The sequence below is a fragment of the Nerophis ophidion genome, linkage group LG03 (assembly GCF_033978795.1).
Source record: "Nerophis ophidion isolate RoL-2023_Sa linkage group LG03, RoL_Noph_v1.0, whole genome shotgun sequence".
Taxonomy (NCBI): Eukaryota; Metazoa; Chordata; class Actinopteri; order Syngnathiformes; family Syngnathidae; genus Nerophis; species Nerophis ophidion.
The window spans coordinates 23,425,333-23,447,713 of NC_084613.1; positions in this window are offsets into that span (position 1 = coordinate 23,425,333).

Below are 22,381 nucleotides of genomic sequence, written 5' to 3' on the forward strand. Positions count from 1 at the left end.
GGCGGCATGTTGAAATGATTTCACTGCGCTTGTTGAGGGATGATAGATCTGGATGATATATAATAAACAGTTTCTCTTTTAAGCATAAGTTGCATCTTTTATTATCACTGTTGTAAGGTGTGCTGGATGCAAGAATTTGCCATGTTATTGAATATTTAACATTATTGTCTTTGAGGTTCCAAATGTGTTTGCTGAGTTCGGTAGAATTCTGCAAAGTCTGGTTTCTAAAGGAGGCGTTGTGATTATTCCATCTTGTTTTGAACGCTCCTTCGGTTAATCCTACGTACGTGTCGGATGTGTTAATGTCCTTGCGTATTACCTTTGCTTGGTAAACGACTGATGTCTGTAAGCACCTTCCGTTGAGAGGGCAATCAGGTTTCTTGCGACAGTTACATTCATTATTGGTTTCATGTAACAGATCTGTAGAGATGAAGTAGTCTTGTGATTTTTTCCCACACCTACATATTGCGCTCTACCACGGTATCGAGCACTATTGTCCGGATAATCCAATCAAGACATATTCCGCTCCAAATTGACATTTGTTGAGCACTGTACGACGATCCGAAATGGAAAAGTTCAGCATCGACTACTCCACGAAGAACATTCCCATACCCGCGCAGAAGGACTACAAGCAAAGACTCATAGAAAAGACGGAACACTTCCTAAGAAGGATGCGGTGGAAAGCACACTTTTTCCTCCACCCTGAAACAAAAGGAACGCAAAAGGAAACTTACGGATTCAAATCTACCAAGAACCCACCCACAGTCAAGGAATTAAAGGACTTTGAGAACGACATGCTCAAAATGATACAATCAGTCAAATTTAAGCCAGCCCGCAACCCATTCCTCACCAAGCTGAAAAATGACACGGAGCGCATCAAGAAAGTAAGCAACCTCATCATAGCCGCCGATAAAACCACAAACTTCTACAGAATGGACATACCAGAACATAACTCTTTACTGGACAAAAGCATCACCAAATCATACAAAAAAGCGCAACCCAACACTTTACAGAACATCCACCTGGAAAACAAGCGGATCGCAACCGAACTGGACATTGAGGACAGGGTGGACGCCACAGCCAACAAAGAAGCCTTCATCACACTGAAGGACCACAAACCCAACTTCGCAAATAACCCAACATGCCGACTAATAAACCCAACTAAATCCGAAATAGGAAAAATCAGCAAAATAATCCTGGACAGAATCAACGCAAAAATCAAGGACAAAACACCACTCAACCAATGGAGAAATACAGCAGCAGTAATCAAATGGTTCAACAACATCCAAGACAAACAACAACACAACTTTATCTCCTTCGACATCGAAGAATTTTACCCTTCCATCACGCAAGACCTACTGACCCAAGCACTAAACTTCGCCTCGGACTACGACTCAATCACAGGCAACGAAAGAAACATCATCATCCACGCAAAGAACTCCATACTCACCCACAACAGTACACCATGGCAAAAAAAGAACAATTCAACATTTGACGTTACTATGGGGAGTTTTGACGGAGCAGAAACGTGCGAACTCGTTGGGAGTTTCCTCCTCTCCCAGCTTGCTAGCCTCAACCTGAACCTTGGTATTTACCGTGATGATGGACTGGCAGTGTGCCGCGCCTCGCCAAGGAGCAGCGAGAACACCAAGAAGCGCATATGCCAAATCTTCAAAGAAAACGGCCTACGGATCACGATTGAAGCCAACAAGCAAACCGTCAACTTCCTCGACGTCACTTTCAACCTGAGAAATAACAGCTACCAACCATTCACGAAACCCAACACAACACTCCAATACGTGCACCACGACAGCAACCACCCACCCACCACCACGAAAAGAATACCTACCGGAATTAATAAAAGGCTATCGATGCTGTCATCCAGCAAAGCTGAATTCGACCAAGCAACCCCCCCGTACCAGAAAGCACTTGATGAAAGCGGATACAACTTCACCCTCACCTATGAACCCACTCCAGGAAACCAACCAAAAAAGAGCAGAAAACGAAACAACATCATCTGGTACAATCCGCCATTCAGCAAAGACGTCTCAACCAACATCGGCCGCAAGTTCCTCACTCTGATCGACAAACACTTCCCCAAAGGCAACACCCTAAGAAAAATATTCAAACAAACAACATTAAATTGAGCTACAGCTGTATGAATAACATGCAACAAATCATTTCAAACCACAACAAAGCAATTGCAAAAGGACTGCCTACCCCCAGACTAAACGACTCTGAAACCAATAATGAATGTAACTGTCGCAAGAAACCTGATTGCCCTCTCAACGGAAGGTGCTTACAGACATCAGTCGTTTACCAAGCAAAGGAAACACGCAAGGACATTAACACATCCGACACGTACGTAGGATTAACCGAAGGAGCGTTCAAAACAAGATGGAATAATCACAACGCCTCCTTTAGAAACCAGACTTTGCAAAATTCTACAGAACTCAGCAAACACATTTGGAACCTCAAAGACAATAATGTTGAATATTCAATAACATGGCAAATTCTTGCATCCAGCACACCTTACAACAGTGGTAATAAAAGATGCAACTTATGCTTAAAAGAGAAACTGTTTATTATATATCATCCAGATCTATCATCCCTCAACAAGCGCAGTGAAATCATTTCAACATGCCGCCACAGGCGGAAACACCTCCTAGGTAACACATGAGCCAATCACCACACCCTACGCCTGCTTGTACCCACCCACTCTGTGCTCTATATAAACCATTGTATGTGAATGCTTCCATTAAAATCTCCTGATGATTGAGGGAACCCCTCATGAAACAGATCTGTAGAGATGAAGTAGTCTTGTGATTTTTTCCCACACCTACATATTGCGCTCTACCACGGTATCGAGCACTATTCTCCGGATAATCCAATCAAGACATATATATATATATATATATATATATATATATATATATATATATATATATATATATGTATATATATATATATATATATATATTAATATATATATATATATATATATATATATATATATATATATATATATATATTTTTTTTTTTTTTTTTATTTTTTTATTTTTTTATCCATCCTGTCCAGCCCCTCAGGAAAATTGCTTTGTTGATGTATATGATATCTGCTGTACAGATTTACTGTAGAAAAAGAGAAGTGTTGAATATTTCTTGTTGCCTTTTTAGTATTTGAGTTTATTAAATGTTTGGGTAGAATTTTATTAAACAGAACCAGTTTTCTTTTAAGTAATATACAAAAATATCACAGATGTTTATCTATTTCATGGAGCAATGTAGTTAATCATAGAACTGGCACCCATTGTTATCAAAAAAAGTATTGCTTTTGAATCGAGAATCGATTCTGAATCGAATCCCTACCCATGAGAATCTAATCGAATGTAATCATGTGGTGCCCAAAGATTCCTATTGGATCATACTTTTTTATGTATAACAGTCCAAATAAGACACACAAAAGTAGAACGGGCGATTCTCTGTCAAGCTGTGTGCCAAAAAGACGTGCCAAAAAAAGACAGCAAATCAGCGCCCGCAGAACAGACTCAGCATTGATAAATCATGCTGCCAATAGTGTGGCGTTCTGTAGATTCTGTGCATTCATGCAGGCAGACACGCTAGATGAATTGTGCTCCATATTCTGCTTACTTAATGTACGCAATCCTCTGCTCACAAGTTTGGTCGGTCAGCTTTGTGTGTTCTATCGAGTTTGCATGTGTTTTAGTTCCTTCTTGAGTATATCAGGCCCTTTGTGGGACTGACCTGCACATGCACACATGCACACCTTCTCCTCGTCGCCGCGGACAAACGGCCGTTCCTCACTCCCGATGTGAAGCGGACGCTTTGATTGATCCGATCTGGAAAACACCACCGTCTTCCGCGGTTGTGGGCCGCTTGAAAGGCGTGCGCTTTTATATCTTATTGGTGTCAGTGCTCGCTGAAGGCGCTGAGATGCATCAAAAAAGCTGTGGGACTCATTACCGATTCCCTCTTCCAGAGAGGGATTAAATATTATTTATGGTGCAGGGGGTAGATTTAAGTTCACTTCAATTGCTTCTGCTCCTGTTGTCAAGCTGAAGGATTCGTTCCCTTCTATTTGGGAGCTGAATGCATTTTGGAGAGTTTTACATTCCTTGCATTGCCGCAGGACGTTTGCAAGGAGATCAGCCGTCCAAATGAGGCTGAATGCACCGAGGGAGCAAGAAATGGATGTTGACAAACGCATCTGATGAGATAAATTAATATTCATGTCATTTTTACCCACTTACACGTGCATTAAAAAAAGCATTCTTTCACCTTCTTCACATTCTTACTCTACAAGCCTCGAGAACAGGGGAGTCCAAATTACGGCCCGCGGGCCAAATGTGATCCAGCCGACGTATTCAATTTGGCCCTTTGAAGTTGAAAGGAAATTGCATTTGTTTAAATAGTTTAAACAGTGTTGATGCTGTTAATATGTGGCCCTTTTGTGGACAACGAGAGTAATTCAGGTAAATTATTTATTCTCTAAAAGGAGGTACACGCAGCATTTACAAACAACCTTCCCTAGTCATGGTGCAAAGAATATATATATAAATATGTCTAACCAGCACAACATGTCAACATACATTGTCACACGTGATACAACTTGCTCACTGAACGTTTTGGACATTATAAAAACATTTTCATTCACCAATAAAAAAATTGTATAACACATACACCTGTCACACTGAGGTGAGGGAAGTCTTGTCTTAGTTTTTTCTGTCTTGTGATTTGCATGTTTTATTTTGAGAGGCAACTCCTCTTGTTTCAGATCACGGGCCGTTCCTCTTGTGTCACCAGTCTGACGCCATTCCTGACCCTTGATTGTTTCCACCTGTTTCCCATTACCCTCGTGTTCCATTTAAGCTCATGCCTCCCCTTGTTCTGTGCCAGATGGTCTCACGCTTTCGTGTTAGTCTAGCGTCCAAGTCCATGTTATTGTCCATGTTCATGCCTTGCCTCTTCCCACGCCTACTCCCTTGGAATGAAGAATCTCAGGCTGTAATTTTGGATTTAACTTTTTCTCTTCCTCAGAGCGACTTTTGTAATCTAGCCTTTGTTCACCTGAAGTGGTGAGTTTTGATTTTTTTCTAATATTCTTTTCTTCCTCAAAGTTTTGAGTGATTTAAAAACATTTTTTTTTTTTTTTACCTTTATTAGGGTAGAAATTGTTATAGTTATTTTTGTTCTTCCTCTTGTTGGAGCGTTTTATGTTAATTTTTCATAGCAGATACGACACTAATTATAGTTTGTGTTTTTGTTGGTGTTTTCCTCCTTTTTAGGAGTGATGTTCGATTGATCCTTTTTTGGGATTTTTCCACTGACAGTTTGTTTATTCATAGAATGCGTATTACCCTGGCTCTGGAGGTTTAAGAGTTTTTCAAAATAAGAGCTTTACTAAGAACCTCATCTCTGCATCTGAGTCCACTCCTTAATCCAAGCCTGACAACACCAATTTAAATCCATTACAACGCAGGATAGTGAAGTAAACAAGGTAGGAGTCGAACTTTAACATACTCTTAGATATACAATTATAATTTATTATTAATGACATATCCATTATATTAATATAATATGTACACATATATATGTACATATGTATATTTATATATATATATATATATATATATATATATATATATATATATATATATATATATAGTATATACATATGTATATATGTATGTATGTGTATGCATGCGTTTATTGGGGCTGTAGGATATACCAGGACTTGTATAGTACCGCGATACTAATGATCATATTCTGTATTATACCACCTTTAAAAAGTACCGGTTCCCAATGACCAATGTAAGATCCTGAAACTACTTGGGATAGGATTGATACCCAAATTTGTGGTACTACCCAAAACTAATGTAAAACATCCAAACAACAGAATAAAAAGTGCTTATTATATTTTAACAGAAGTGTAGAGGGATCATGTTTTTTAAAAAAGTAAGCAGATATTAACAGTACATGAACAAATAGATTAATATTTAATTTTCTACCACTTGTCCTTAATAATTTTGACAACATAATACAATAGAATGAGAAATGACACAATATGTTACTGCATACGTCAGCGGCTAAAATAGGAGCCTTTGTTTGCTTACTTACTACTACAAAACCCCAAACTAGTAAAGTTGGCACGTTGTGTAAATCGTAAATAGGAAAAGAATAATATGATTTGCAAATCCTTTTTAACCTATATTCAATTGAATAGACTGCAAAAACAAGATCCTTAACGATCAAACTGGAAAACGTTATTTTATGCAAATATTAGCTCATTTAGAATTTGATGCCTGCAACAAGGGGCAAAAAAGACAGAGAAAGTAGAGGAATGCTCATCAAACACTTATTTGGAACATCCCACAGGTGAACAGGCTAATTGGGAACAGGTGGGTGCCATGATTGGGTATAAAAGCAGCTTCCATGAAATGCTCAGCCATTCAAAAATCAAGGATGGGGCGAGGGTCACCACTTTGGGAACAAATGCGTGAGGAGATTTCTCAACTAGTTATTGCAAGGAATTTCACCATCTTCGGTCCGGCAGCACGGTGGAAGAGGGGTTAGTGCATCTGTCTCACAATACGAAGGTCCTGAGCAGTCCTGGGTTCAATCCCGGGCTCGGGATATTTCTGTGTGAAGTTTGCATGTTCTCCCCGTGACTGCGTGGGTTCCCTCCGGGTACTCCGGCTACCTCCCACCTCCAAAGACATGCACCTGGGGATAGGTTGATTGGCAACACTAAATTGGCCCTAGCGTGTGAATGTGAGTGTGAATGTTGTCTGTCTATCTGTGTTGGCCCTGTGATGAGGTGGCGACTTGTCCAGAGTGTACACCACTTTCCGCCCGAATGCAGCTGAGATAGGCGCCAGCACGACCCCGAAAGAGACACGCGGTAGAAAATGTATATATATATATATATATATATATATATATATATGTGTGTATATATATATATATATATATATATATATATATATATATGTGTGTATATATATGTGGTATATATATATATATATATGTGTAAACATATATGTGTATATATATATATATATATATATATATATATATATATATATATATATATATATATAAAGAGAGAGAGAGAGAGAGAGGGAGGGGTGAGGACGGCGGAAAAGATCATCAGGACTCTTCTTCCTCCTATCCAGGAGATCGCAAAAAGCCGCTGCCTGACCAGGGCTCAGAAAATCTGCAAAGACTCCTCCTACCCCCACCAAGGACTGTTTTCACTGCTGGACTCTAGAAAGAGGTTCCACAGCCTCCGAAGCAGAACCTCCAGGTTCTGTAACAGCTTCTTCCCTCAGGCCGTAGTACTCTTGAACGCATCATAATTAAATTAACCCCTCAATGCCCCCTAAATGGATTAACTCGCTGGAATAAAAAATATAATATAACATACATCCATAACATGGACACATGTGAAAAAGTGCAATATATTTATCTGTACAGTAATCTATTTACTTATTTATATATTTTTTTACATGTGGATTTATTTTATATATATATATATATATATATATATATATATATATATATATATATATATATATATATATATATATATATATATATATTTATATATATATATATATATATTTATATATATATATATATAAAATTTATATATATTTATTTATTAATATATGCATCTTAATGCTTCTTTTATCCTGCACTACCATGAGTTTATGTAACGAAATTTCGTTCTTATCTGTGCTGTTCTTAAGATCCGTATGCGGATTTTCTCATATTATTGTTGTTTCTGTTCCATTTTCATATGACACTTATTTCCTGTTTTTGTTCATTACCATGGTTACTTATTCAGTTCACCCCCTGCTCACGCCCCGCACACCTGCTACAGATAATCACCGTCACTTTATAAGCCGTCCTCTTTTGTTTGTTCAGCCTGGGTTCATGATTTGCTTTTCATGCAACGAGTTACGCCTGCAATACTTTCATGTATGTATATTCTCGCTAAGTTTTCACGCTAGCCATTTTTCATTCCAGTTCTCATGCTGAAAGTTTTGTTTTCTCTTTTGTGCCTACGGGTCAGTTTAGTTTGCATTTTGTATCACCTAGTTCTCATACTAGCGTCTTTGGTTTCCTTTTGTTAGCTCCAGTGTTTTGTTTCTTAGATCCTTGTTGTAGAATAAATCTGTTAAAACTTACCTTTGCTGTGTTCAATTTTGACACATCCACGAGGGAATCGAACGATGCCGTACAGACGTAACAGCTGTAATGTTCAAATTTGAATGACAATAAAAAGGAAGTCTAAGTATATATATATATATATGTATATGTGTGTGTGGGCAGCACGGTGAAAGAGGGGTTAGTGCGTCTGCCTCAAAATACGAAAGTCCTGAGTAGTCCTGGGTTCAATCCCGGGCTCGGGATCTTTCTGTGTGGAGTTTGCATGTTCTCCTCGTGAATGCATGGGTTCCCTCCGGGTACTCCGGCTTCCTCCCACCTCCAAAGACATGCATCTGGGGTTAAGTTGGTTGGCAACACTAAATTGGTCCTAGTGTGTGAATGTGAGTGTGAATGTTGTCTGTCTATCTGTGTTGGCTCTGTGATGTGGTGGCGACTTGTCCAGAGTGTACCCCGCATTCTGCCCGATTGTGGCTGAGATAGGCGCCAGCGCCCCCAACGACCCCAAGGGGAGTAAGCGGTTGAAAATAGATGAATGGATATATGTCAAACCGTGGACTTTGGGGGTTGGATTGTTTTGCCAAGGCAAAGGAAAGTTGGCACGAGCAAGAAGTGAGTGTAAATACATATGTTTTTAATACTATAACAAAAAAAGGCAAACAAAAGGCGCGCACAATGGCGGAGAACGACCTTGACTAGAAAAAAAAACTAGCACTACAGCATGACTATAGACAAACAAAAAAAACTCAACCAATGTGACAACAGAAACAAAAACTTACATGGCAGGAGTGAAGCTATGGGCAGAGTGATTAGCAGGCATGGCAGGGCATGAAGGGAGTAGGGGTAAAGTTGCCAGGCTGACTTCCTGGCAACTTCCGGTTTAAATAATAGACATAATAATTGCAAACAGGTGTGAGACATGAGGACAGGGGCGTGACATGAGGACAAGGGGAAAACTTATGAGTTGGCATGGTAACAAAGCAAACAAGGAAGTGCAGGAACAGGAACTGAGTGACAATATATATATATGTGTGTGTGTGTGTGTGTGTGTGTGTGTGTGTATGTGTGTGTGTGCCTGGCTGCGTGCGTGCGTGCGTGCGTGCGTGCGCGTGCGTGTGCGCGTGTGTGTGCGTGCGCGTGTGAGTGTGCGCGTGTGTGTGTGTGTGAGAAACAAGCTTCATATTGCGCCGGCAACAAAAATATATATATTAGGAAGAGGCTTTTAAAAAGTGTATAGTGTCGAAAGAAATTCATTTCTTAAGGAAAACATTTTATTTTTTGAGAAAAACAAACCATATTTTTTGGAGGGGAAAAATATTATAGAAAGGTATATATATATATATATATATATATATATATATATATATATATATATATATATATATATATATATATATATATATATATATATATATATATATATATATATATATATATATACATATATATGTATATATGTATATATATATATATATGTATATATATATATGTGTGTGTGTATACATATATGTTTATATATATACATATATATATATATATATATATACATATATATATATATATATATACAATATATATTTATATATATATACACACACATATCAATAAAGTACTATCTATCTATCTATCTATCTATCTATCTATGTATCTATCTATCTATCTATCTATCTATCTATCCATCTATCTATCTATCAATAAAGTTCTATCTATCTATCTATCTATCTATCTATCTATCTATCTATCTATCTATCCATCTATCTATCTATCTATCTATCTATCCATCTATAAGACAATAACAAACATCCATCCATCCATTTTCTACCACTTATTCCCTTTTGGGGTCGCGGGGTATCTCAGTTACAATCGGGCGGAAGGCGCGTACACCCTGGACATGTTTAGTATAATTTACTGCAAAATAATATATTTTAAAGAAACAAACTGCATTTTGTTTTTCTTTATTTTTGGTATTTTTCTCAAAGGTTCTTGCTTTTTTTAATCACTTTTCTTTTGAACAAATTCCCTTGTGGACCATTAAAGTTTGTGTAAGTCAGGGGTGTCCAAATTTCGGCCCCGGGGCCATTTGCGGCCCGCAGGTAATTTTTTAACGGCCCCACGGCACATTTTAAAAATACGATTAAAAAATTGTTAAAACGTAAAAAGTGATATAAAATATCAAACGGGTGTAATGTAACAAGAAAATGTTGCAATGTTTACTCTAAAACCACAACGCTGCCATGCAGGCTGTTTATTTCCCCCCAAAAATAATAATGAATCATAATCAATGTCATTATGAATTATTGATATTTTTAAAATAGTTGCATTTTTTAAGAAAATTGTTTTATTTTTAATTTTCTTACATTTTATTTTTACCTAAAAAAAAATCTATTAGTTTAAAGAAACAAACCATGTATTTTTAAAGAAATAAATATAAATAGATAAGAAATACATTATTCCTTAAAAGAAAGTATTTTATTTTTAAAATACTTAATTAACAATATGAGATTTTACAGAAACAATTCATATATTTTTTCAAGGAAACAAAAATACTTATAAAATAATTTAATATTTTTAGTTGAAAAAGTAAAAATTGTGTCTACATTACAGAAAATAAACATATTTGAGAAAAAATTACAAATTTAAAAAACTGTTGATTATATCAAGAAAACAGGGCATTCCCCCCCCCCCGCCCCCAAAAAGAGAATACATTTGTATGTTTTCTGCCCGTTAAAGTATAATTTAAAAAGTGCAACAAATGAGCAAGCATAAAGATGACGCCTTGAAAAAAAATGTGCTTGATCTACGTCACTCCCTGTTTTATAATCCTTACACGTTAAAGAAAACAATGATAGAAGTACTTTTAGTAAATATGTGTAATATTTTAATACGTGATCATTGTGGACAAAGCAGCAAAAATCTGTGTTAGAAGTAATCTGATTACATCTCAGCATGCACCTGGTGTTTGTTTGAAGGCATGATTTTATTAGCAATGCCTTTGTGCAAAAAAAACTTGCTTTGTGCCGTCAGCACCCAAAGACTTGATGGGCATCAAGGATGTCTTGGATGGCACACTGCAGACGAGTTGCAGATATATTAGGATAGACTTTTTTTTACAGCACCTCATCGCCTTTCTTTTACACTTTGTCTAACCATCTGTCTCTTTTTATTTGTGATTTTGTGTGTGTGTGTGTGTGTGTGTGTGTGTGTGTGTGTGTGTGTGTGTGCTGTCATGGGTGGGGTAGAAATGATTCAATATAAAATACAACCTTCCCCCAAAAAAAGAAAAAGGCTCCCTCTACTAAAAGTCATCTCGGTGTCAAGGCTGAGTTGTTGTATCAAAGGTGTCAGCTGGTTGCCTGACACAAGCCGCTGGATTTCTGATGGGATTATTTTTGCCAAAGACGTCTTTGACACCACCACAGAATTTAAAGACGAGCTGCACCCAAATAATTGTTTGTAATAGAATTGGAGGGGGAAAAATGTCAGATCTATTTATTGAAGTACTTTTTTTTCTTAGCTTCCAATGTTAAAGTTAACGTTTTTTTTTTTTTTAACATTACTTTTCAAAGTATCATTAATACCACCATGAGTCCTAAATGCCAAAATAAAGTAAAACGAACAGACGTTTTGTTTGTCGTTTTGTTTTTTAAAAGAACTACTTGTTGTCCTGGGTTTATTAAAAGGTGACAAATGGTCTTATTGTTGCTTTGCTGCCATTTAGTGGACTGGAGGGACTGTGGCTTTTAGGAGCTCCCACATTAAATTATGTAAGAAAAAAGACAGACAAAAAATGTATTTGAAACGTGTAAATAAATAAAAAAAATATTTAAAAAACGAAGAATAAAAATAAATTAAATAACAATAAAGTAGAAATAAAAATTTATTTTATTTTATTTAAATTTTTTTGGGGGGGAGTGGTAAAACATGTCTGTTTTCTCAGTACCTGTATTATGATTTCCCTATCACATATATATATGTATATATATATATATATATATATATATATATATATATATATATATATATATATATATATATATATATATAAATATATATATATAAATATAGATATATATATCCCCCCCAAAAAAACTATATATATTTATATATATATGTATATATATATATAAATATATATGTATATATATATTTTTTTTCTTTAATTAATAAATACATAAATAAAAAAATAAAATAAAAAAACGGTTTTCAAAGAAGAAAAAGGCTGCTCTATTTATTTTCTTTTTTACACATAACTGTTTGACAAGAAAAACAAATATTATTTTGCAGAAAAAAAAATTTTCAAAAAACTTATATTTTCCAGGAAAATACATTTTTAGAGAAAGAAAACAATTCAAGGAAAAAATAATTGTAAATTAAAATGTTGCTATTTTTCCAAAAAATCATTAGAAAAAAAATTTTGCAAAAAATTTTGTAAATTTCCAAATAATAGCTTCATATTTTAAGGAAAAAAGGTCACATATTTTAGAACCAAAACAAGCTACATATTTTTAAGAGTAAAGTCATATATTTTGGACAAAATAAGTTTTATATTTTACAGAAAAACTGCTAAAAAAAAGTGTCTTTTCCAGAATTTTTTTTTTTTAATTGTCGAAATAAAACAATTCAAGATTAAATATGGCAGTTTTTTTCTGAAATTATATGTTTGAGAAAAAAGTGACAGTTTATTTTGGAAAGAAGTCTAGTTTTTCACAGCAAATTTCAAAGTATCGTTCAGTCGTGTAAATAACATAATGAGTCCTGAAGTCTACAGTAAATGCCAAAAGAAAGTACAACAAATAGACATTTTGGTTTTTTTAAGAACTACTTCTTGTCCAGGGTATATAAAAGGTGACAAATGGTCTTAATGTTGCATTGCTGCCAAGTAGTGGGCCGGGGTGACTGTGGCATATATATATATATATATATATATATATATATATATATATATATATATATATATATATATATATATATATATATATATATATATATATATATATATACATACATATATATATACATATATATATGTATACATACACATCTTCTTCCGCTCATCCAAGTTTGGGTCGCGGGGGCAGCAGCCTAAGCAGGGAAGCCCAAATTTTCCTCTCCCCAGCCACTTCATTCAACTTTTCCTGGGGGATGACGAGGCATTCCCAGGCCAGCCGGGGGACATAGTCTTCCCAACGTGTCCTGGGTTTTCCCCATGGCCTCCTACCGGTTGGACGTGTCCTAAACACCTCCTTAGGGAGGCGTTCGGGTGGCATCCTGACCAGATGCCCGAACCACCACATCTGGCTCCTCTCAATGTGGAGGAGCAGCGGCTTTACTTTGAGCTCCCCCCGGATGGCGGAGCTTCTCACCCTATCTCTAAGGGAGAGCCCCGCCACCAGGCAGAGAAAACTAATTTCGGCCGCTTGTACTCGTGATCTTATCCTCTCAGTAGTAACCCAAAGCTCATGACCATAGGTGAGGATGGGAACGTAGATCGACCGGTAAAATGAGAGCTTTGCCTTCAGGCTCAGCTCCTTCTTCACCACAATGGATCGATACAGCGTCCGCATTACTGAAGATGCCGCACTGATCCGCCTAAGCAGATCAGTGTATATATATATATATATATATATATATATATATATATATATATATATATATATATATATATATATATATATATATATATATATATATATATATATATATTTATATATATATATATTAGGGCTGCAAATCTTTGGGTGTCCCACGATTTGATTCAATATCGATTCTTGGGGTTACGATTCGATAATATATTGATTATTTTCAATTCAATGCGATTCTCGATTCAAAAGCGATATTTTTCCGATTCAAAACGATTCTGTATTCATTCAATACATAGGATTTCCGCAGGATCTACCCCAGTCTGCTGACATGTTAGCAGAGTAGTAGATTTTTTTTTTAAAAAAGCTTTTATAATTGTAAAGGACAATGTTTTATCAACCGATTGCAATAATGTAAATGTGTTTTAACTATTAAACGAACCAAAAATATGACGTATTTTATCTTTGTGAAAATATTGGACACAGTGTGTTGTCAAGCTTATGAGATGCGATGCAAGTGTAAGCCACTGTGACACTTTTTTTTTTTTTTATAAATGTCTAATGATAATGTCAATGAGGGATTTGTAATCATTGCTATGCTTAAATCACAACTAATATTGATATTGTTGTTGATAATATTCATTTTTGTTTCACTAATTTTGGTTTGTTCTGTGTCGTGTTTGTGTCTCCTCTCAATTGCTTTGTTTATTGCAGTTCTGAGTGTTGCTGGGTCAGGTTTGGTTTTGGAATTGGATTGCGTTGTTATGGTATTGCTGTGTATTGTTTTGTTGGATTGATAAAAAAAAAAAAAATCGATTTTTAAAAAAATGAGAATTGATTCTGAATCGCACAACATATTTGATTTGATTCGTATTCGAATCGATTTTTTCCCACAGCCCTAATATATATATATATATATATATATATATATATATATATATATATATATATATATATATATATAAAATAGATGGATGGATGGATATATATATATATATATATATATATATATATATATATATATATATGTATATATATATATATAAATATATATATATATATATATATATATGTATATGTAGTCAAGGTTACTGTGGTTTATCTGTTAGACAGTGCTGGGGGGAAAAAACAATCAAGAAAAAAATGAAAATTAATACATATTTAATAAAAATAACAATAAATGAAAATAATAAAAATAAAATAATATTTATATTGTATTAATCTTAGCCAAAACGGCTTTCAAGTCCAAGGCCAAAAGAGAAAAAAATTGACATGCTTTTTTTTGGGGAGTGACTCATCAAATGTCCTTAGTGAGCTCAAAAATGATAAAAAAAACTTGCAACTTAAATGTTTTTTAAATACTCCGCTATTTCCATGTTTTTCAGATAAGCCTGCAGGTTTGGAACAAATTAAAAAAGAAAACATATTCTTTGTATTCATATTTATTCTCAGTGAAAGGTTGTTTTTGTCGTTGTTATTTCTGAGCCCGAGTAAGCCGCGGTGGCGTGGAAGGAAGCGATGCAGGCAGTGATGTGTCGCCGTAATGCGATGCCGACGCCTCGAAAAGATAACACTTTCATTAAGCTTAAATAAATCAATTTAGGAAGGCACAATTAAAATTATTCAGCTCTGAAGGATCGCAGGCGTATTAGCGATCTGTAATTAAAGAGAAATGTAAAACCAGTTAGTCACGCTTCGTTAACGGCAACGCGGTTCACAAGTTCACTTCCTACTTTCAGCCTCACTTTGTGATCCGTCCACGTGCAGATGATGTTTTTGTTGGACATGTTTTCAGGAACATCATTAAAGATTTTCAAAGCCTGCGAGGAGCGCAGGCGGAGACTAAAGTGGAGCAACAATGCGCTGTTTTGCTCCAATTTGAAGAGGGATCTTCTGTTCCAGGGTCAAACCGTGGCCATCGGAAGATCTTTTGGAAGCCTTGCAAAAAGAACCATTTTAGTCCGTAAGTAGGTCAACTACCGAGCAAACTGCTCTTTCTTCGGAAGTCTCTGAGAAATGATGAAGAGCGGGCAAAACATGTTCGATGTTCGCTGAACTGAGGTCTTAATGTGACGTCGTGCATGCAGGCAGCTTCAACTCTCCACTTGTATGGCGATAATGTATACTATCAAACATCTTATAAAAAATCCAATAAACATGTTGGAAGTCACACAATTCAAACTATTCCAAAGTTAAAATGCTCTGTGGTAGTGTTAGTCATTTGCTAGAGCAATGTTTTTCAATACAGTCTGGTGTGCCGTGGGAGATTATGTATTTTCACCTATTTGGGTTCAAAATAGTTTTTGCAAACCAGTAATTAAAGTCTGCAAATGATGGGTTGTTGTTGAGTGTCGTGCTGTTGAGAGCTCGGCAGTGACTGTGTAATACTCTTCCATATCAGTAGGTGGCAGCAGGTAGCTAATTGCTTTGTAGATGTCGGGAACAGCGGGAGGCGGTGTGCAGGTAAAAAGGTGTTTAATGCTTAAACCAAAAATAAACAAAATACCAGTGCCCCTTTAGAAAAGGCATTGAAGTTTAGGGAAGGCAATGCAGAATGAAACTAAAACTGAACTGGCTACAAAGTAAACAAAAATTAAATGCTGGACGACAGCAAAGACTTACTGTGGAGCAAAGGCGGCATCCACAATGTACATCCGAACATGACATGACAATCGACAATGTCCCCACAAAGAAGGATAAATATGACTGAAATATTCTTGATTGCTAAAACTACGTAGATGCGGGAAATATCGCTCAAAGGAAGACATGAAACTGATCCAGGAAAATACCACAAAAAGAAAAAAAGCCAGCAAAATAGGAGCCAAGACAAGAACTAAAACGCTACACACAGGAAAACTCAAAATAAGTCAGGGCGGGATGTGACAGGTGGTGACAGTACACCTACTTTGAGACAAGACCTATATTGCGTGATTATGGTTTAAAGTCGTATCCAACAAATGCAACAACGACGTTTTAATGTCAACTGAGATTTGTTATTTAATGATTTCTGCTGGTGGTGTGCCTCTGGATTTTTTCAACGCAAAAAATGTGCCTATGCTCAAAAAAGGTTGAAAAACACTGTGCTACAAGACAAAAAATAGCATGTTAGCATGCTAACAATAGCATGCAGGTTTTTGTTTCTAGCTTATTTTGCCGGTATACACCTCGGACTCGTATCTTTTGGATCTTAACACATGCTTATCGTTAGCATGGTAAGGTTAAAATATTATTTTTTAAAGTTCATTTTGAAGGTATACACCTCAGAGTCATATATTTTGGAGCTTTACACATGCTAACTGTTAGCATGGTAATGTTAAAATACTATCTTTTTAAGTTCATTTTGCAGGTATACGCCTCAGTCATATATTTTGGATTTTAACACATGCCTATCGTTAGCATGGTAATTTTAAGATACTATCTTTTTAAGTTAATTTTGCAGATATACACCTCAGTGTCATATATTTTGGATCGTGACACATGCTAACTGTTAGCATGGTAATGTTAAAATACTATCTTTTAAAGTTCATTTTGAAGGTATACACCTCAGAGTCATATATTTTGGATCTTGACACACGCTAAATGTTAGCATGGTAATGTTTAAATACTATATTTTTAAATTCATTTTGCAGGTATACACCTAAGAGTCATATATTCTGGATCTTGACACATGCTAACTGTTAGCATGGTAATGTTAAAAAACTATCTTTTTAAGTTCATTTTGCAGGTATACACCTCAGAGTCATATATTTTGGATCTTGAAACATGCTAACTGTTAGCATGGTAATGTTAAAATACTATATTTTTAAGTTCATTTTGCAGGTATACACCTTAGAGTCATATATTTTGGATCTTTACACATGCTAACTGTTAGCATGGTAGTGTTAAAATACTATCTTTTTAAGTTAACTTTGCAGGTATACACCTCAGACTCATATATTTTGGATCGTGAGACATGCTAACTGTTGGCATGATAATGTTTGTGATGGTCGTGGCCTGTGTGCCTGCGGGGAAGCGGGGTGTGGCAGGGCCGGCCTCGAGGTTGGCGACAGGTGATTGGATGACACAGCTGAAAGTGTTTGTCTAATCACCTGTCGCTCTGTAAAAGGCCGCAGTCGTGAGGCAGTGGGGGAAGAGAGACGGACATATCGTTGCTGGCAACAGCAAGACTGTGTGGAAAGGAGAGACAAATTGCTGTAAAGCATTCAGGTTTATTGGAAAATAAAACATTGTTCAAACTAAACCAAGTCTGTCATGTCTATCCCTGGTGGTCCAGAGAACCCGGAAGCAAGAGTCTTCCACAATGTTAAAATACTATCTTTTTAAGTTCATTTTGCAGGTATACACCTCAGTCATATATTTTGGATCGTGACGCATGCTAACTGTTAGCATGGTAATATTAAAATGCTATCTATTAAAGTTCACTTTGAACGTATACACCTCAGAGTCATATATTTTGGATCTTGACACATGCTAACTTTTAGCATGGTAATTTTAAAATACTATCTATTAAAGTTCACTTTGAAGGTATACACCTCAGAGTCATATATTGTGGATCTTTACACATGCTAACTGTTAGCATGGTAATGTTAAAATACTATCTTTTTATGTCCATTTTGCAGGTATACACCTCAGAGTCATATATTTTGGATCGTGACACATGCTAACTGTTGGCATGGTAATGTTAAAATACTATCTTTTTAAGTTCATTTTGAAGGCATACACCTCAGAGTCATATATTTTGGAGCTTTACACATGCTAACTGTAAGCATGGTAATGTTAAAATACTATCTTTTTAAGTTCATTTTGCAGGTATACACCTCAGAGTCCTATATTTTGGATCTTAACACATACTTATCGATAGCTTGGTAATGTTAAAATAATATCTTTTAAGTTCATTTTGAAGGTATCCACCTCAGAGTCATATATTTTCTATCTTTACACATGCTAACTGTTAGCATGGTAATGTTAAAATACACTCTTTTTAAGTTCATTTTGAAAGTATACACCTCAGAGTCATATATGTTGTATCTTTACACATGCTAACTGTTAGCATGGTAATGTTAAAATGCTATTTTTTTAAGTTCATTTTGTAGGTATACAACTCAGAGTCATATATTTTGGATCTTTACACATGCCTATCGTTAGCATGGTAATTTTAAAATACTATATTTTTACGTTAATTTTGCAGGTATACACCTCAGAGTCATATATTTTGAATCTTGACACATGCTAACTGTTAGCATGGTAATGTTAAAATGCTATTTTTTTAAGTTCATTTTGTAGGTATACAACACGGAGTCATATATTTTGGATCTTTACACATGCTAACTGTTAGCATGGTAACGTTAATATACTATCTTTTTAAGTTAATTTTGCAGGTATACACCTCAGAGTCATATATTTTGGATCTTGGCACATGCTAACTGTTAGCATGGTAATGTTAAAATACTATTTTGTAAGTTCATTTTGCAGGTATACACCTCAGAGTCATATATTTTGGATCTTGACACATGCTAACTGTTAGCATGGTAATGTTTAAATACTATATTTTTAAATTCATTTTGCAGGTATACACCTCACAGTCATATATTTTGGATCTTGAGACATGCTAACTTTTAGCAGGCTAATGTTAAAATACTATATTTTTAAATTCATTTTGCAGGTATACAACTCAGAGTCATATATTTTGGATCTTGACACAACCTAACTGTTAGCATGGTAATGTTAAAATGCTATTTTTTTAAGTTCATTTTGTAGGTATACAACTCAGAGTCATATATGTTGTATCTTTACACATGCTAACTGTTAGCATGGTAATGTTAAAATACTATTTTGTAAGTTCATTTTGCAGGTATACACCTCAGAGTCATATATTTTGGATCTTGACACATGCTAACTGTTAGCATGGTAATGTTTAAATACTATATTTTTAAATTCATTTTGCAGGTATACACCTCACAGTCATATATTTTGGATCTTGAGACATGCTAACTTTTAGCATGCTAATGTTAAAATACTATATTTTTAAATTCATTTTGCAGGTATACAACTCAGAGTCATATATTTTGGATCTTGACACAACCTAACTGTTAGCATGGTAATGTTAAAATACTATCTTTTTAAGTTCATTTTGCAGGTATACACCTCAGAGTCATATATTTTGGATCTTGACACATGCTAACTGTTAGCATGGTAATGTTAAAATGCTATTTTTTTAAGTTCATTTTGTAGGTATACAACTCAGAGTCATATATTTTGGATCTTTACACATGCCTATCGTTAGCATGGTAATTTTAAAATACTATATTTTTACGTTAATTTTGCAGGTATACACCTCAGAGTCATATATTTTGAATCTTGACACATGCTAACTGTTAGCATGGTAATGTTAAAATGCTATTTTTTTAAGTTCATTTTGTAGGTATACAACACGGAGTCATATATTTTGGATCTTTACACATGCTAACTGTTAGCATGGTAACGTTAATATACTATCTTTTTAAGTTAATTTTGCAGGTATACACCTCAGAGTCATATATTTTGGATCTTGGCACATGCTAACTGTTAGCATGGTAATGTTAAAATGCTATTTTTTTTAAGTTCATTTTGTAGGTATACAACTCAGAGTCATATATTTTGGATCTTTACACATGCTAACTGTTAGCATGGTAACGTTAAAATACTATCTTTTTAAGTTAATTTTGCAGGTATACACCTCAGAGTCATATATTTTGGATCTTGACACATGCTAACTGTTACCATGGTAATTTTATCATGCAAGTCCATCCATCCATCTTCTTCCGCTTATCTGAGTTCAGGTCGCGGGGGCAGCAGCCTAAGCAGGGAAGCCCAGACTTTCCTATCCCGAGCCACTTCGTCTAGCTCTTCCCGGGGGATCCCGAGGCGCTCCCAGGCCAGCCGGGAGACATAGTCTTCCCAACGTGTCCAATGTCTTCCCCGTGGCCTCCGACCAGTTCGACGTGTCCTAAACACCTTCCTAGGGAGGCATTCGGGTGGCATCCTGACCAGATGCCCGAACCACCTCTCCTGGCTCCTCTCGATGTGGAGGAGCAGCGGCTTTACTTTGAACTTCTCACCCTGTCTCTAAGGGAGAGCCCCGCCACACGGCGGAGGAAACTCATTTCGCCCACTTGTACCCGTGATCTTATCCTTTCGGTCATGACCCAAAGCTCATGGCCATAGGTGAGGATGGGAACGTAGATCGACCGGTAAATTGAGAGCTTTGCCTTCCGGCTCAGGTCCTTCTTCACCACAACGGATCGATACAAAGTCCGCATTACTCAAGACGCCGCACCGATCCGCCTGTCGATCTCACGATCCACGCTTCTCCCACTCGTGAACAAGACTCCTAGGTACTTGAACTCCTCCACTTAGGGCAGGGTCTCCTCCCCAACCCGGAGATGGCACTCAACCCTTTTACGGGCGATAACCATGGACTCGGACTTGGAGTTGCTGATTTTCATTCCGGTCGGTTCACACTCGGCTGCGAACCAATCCAGTGAGAGCTGAAGATCCCGGCCAGATGAAGCCATCAGGACCACGTCAGCTGCAAAAAGCAGAGACCTGATCCTGCGGCCACCAAACCGGAACCCCTCAATGCTTTGACTGCACCTACAAATTCTGTCTATCATGCAAGTCGTTTGAGTTAATTTTGAAGGTATACACTTTAGAATAATATATGTTGGATATAAGCATATGGTAATGTTAGCATGCAAGCTTTTTAAGCTAATTTTGCAAATAAACACCTTAGAGTCATATATTTTGGATTTTGACGCATGATTACCATTAGCATGTTAATGTTAGCATATTATCTTCTATAGTTAGTTTTGAAGGTATATACTTCAGAATAATGTATTTTGGACCTTGGCACACGGTAATGTTAACATGCAACCAGGTGGAACCTATTAAGAACTTAGGTCATTACACAGAAAAAGGACTGAGCGACATCACAGTCAATGACTGGTGCTGTGTGTCCTGACTGACATGTAGACTGAACAATGACTGTCTAAACCTCACTCCTGTGCACTTAAGATGTGACTTTAAGGTTTTACTACTTACGTATAAAATACTACACGGTCTAGCTGCAGCCTATTTTGCCGATTGTATTGTACCATATGTCCCGGCAAGAAATCTGCGTTCAAAGGACTCCGGCTTATTAGTGATTCCTAAAGCCCCAAAAAAATCTGCGGGCTATAGAGCGTTTTCCGCTCAGGCTCCAGTACTCTGGAGTGCCCTCCCGGTAACAGTTCGAGATGCTACCTCAGTAGAAGCATTTAAGTCTCATCTTAAAACTCATTTGTATACTTTAGCTTTTAAATAGACCCCCTTTTTAGACCAGTTGATCTGCCGTTTCTTTTCTTATTCTTCTCTGTCCCACTCTCCCTTGTGGAGGGGGTTCGGTCCGATGGCCATGGATGAAGTACTGGCTGTCCAGAGTCGGGACTCAGGATGGACCGCTCGCCTGTGTGTCGGCTGTGACATTTCTGCGCTGCTGATCCGCTTCCGCTTGAGATGGTTTCCTGTTGGCTCCACTGTCGACAGGACTCTCGCTGCTGTGTTGGATCCGCTTTGGACTGCACTCTCACGGC